The following is a 1,517-nucleotide window of genomic DNA, read 5'->3' on the forward strand; positions in this document are numbered from 1 at the left end:
ACTACTCAGCCATAAAAAAGAACAAAATGTTGCCATATGCAACAACATGGATGGACTTGGAGGGCATTATGCTAAGTAAAACAAGTCAGACAGAGAAAGACAAATACTGTGATATCACCCATATGTGGGATCTAAAAAATACAACAAACTAGTGAATATAACATAAAAAAAACAGACTCACAGATAGAGAGAACAAACTAGTGGTGACCAGTGGGGAGAGGAAAAGGAGGAAGGGAAAGATAGGGGTAGGGGAGTAAGAGGTACAAGCTATTAGGTGTAAAGTTAGCTACAAGGATATATTGTACAACATGGGGAATATAGCCAATATTTTATAATAACTATAAATGAAGTTCAGTCCTGAAAAACTGTGAATCACTATACTATACACCTGTAACTCATATAATACTGTACATCAGTCACACTTCAAAAAAAGAGAGTGGAGGAGGCTACAACGGGGATTGCTGTTAAGAAGAGCAAGGCAGTAACAGAACAAAAACACACGGAGCGGAGCCCTCCCAGCTGCACCCACGCTGGAAGAAATGACGGCAGTGCTGCCGGTCTGAGTGGCCCTGAGCCAGTGTGCAATGGCGGGGTGGCAGCCCTGCCGGGACTGAGGAGGTGGGGCCAAGGTCCTGGCGTTGCCACCCGCCCCCTACCCAGGGCAGCTCAGGCCGGCCCCCACGGGCACCTGCCCAGCAACCCAGCGCACTGGGCGTGGAGGGGACACAGACGGCCATCCGGCTTTGCTGTTTGAGGGCGGTGTGTGGAGGGAATGATGAGGCCATGACGAAGGCAGTCAGCTCAGCGTGTGGCTGGGGAAGGGCTCGGACGGTCCTCCCGTTTCAGAGAAACTGAGTCACGAGGTAGTGCGTGCCCCACCCCCGCATACCCAGAGTCTCGGAAGGAGCGGCACGCTGGCGCCACCAAGCGGCCCCTGTGGCGGCGCCCCGCGTGGTCTTGACCCACGTGGCTGCAGAGGGCGGTGCCCGTCCGGAGGTGGGTGGGTCCCCAAGGTCGCGGGCCTGCCTGGAGCACAGGCCACCCTCAGGCAGCCGGCCCCCTCCTCCCCAACCCTCCTCCATGGAACCCACGTCGAAGAGTGGAGCAATCCCCTGTCTTGGGGAAACTGAAACACAGGATAGTGGTGGAATTTGTCCAAACCACACACATCAGCAACAGAGCCGGGACGGGACCCCAGAACGCTCAGCCTCCGGTCCTGGCTCTGATCCCTCAAGGCAGGGGACAAGCTATCTCCCCTCCTTTTCTCCCCCTTCAAGTGGGCACGATGCAGCCACTGTCTCTGACTGTTCTGAGGGCCAAAGGGGCACCAAGGTGCCCTTTAAACCCCAAATGCTTCCTCTCCCCACTCTGTCAGCCCCTCCACACAAACCTGTCCTGGGCCTACCAGGTGTCTGGAGGGAAGCCTGGGTTCCCAGTCGTGGGCCGTGTCCCACCAGGACCCCTCCTCCCACCCCAGGGGCTGAGATGGCGGCACAGACGCTACTTGGAGGCGGCGG

This window comes from Mesoplodon bidens (genome assembly GCF_964165515.1).
Source record: "Mesoplodon bidens genome assembly, chromosome: 15".
NCBI classification, from domain to species: domain Eukaryota; kingdom Metazoa; phylum Chordata; class Mammalia; order Artiodactyla; family Ziphiidae; genus Mesoplodon; species Mesoplodon bidens.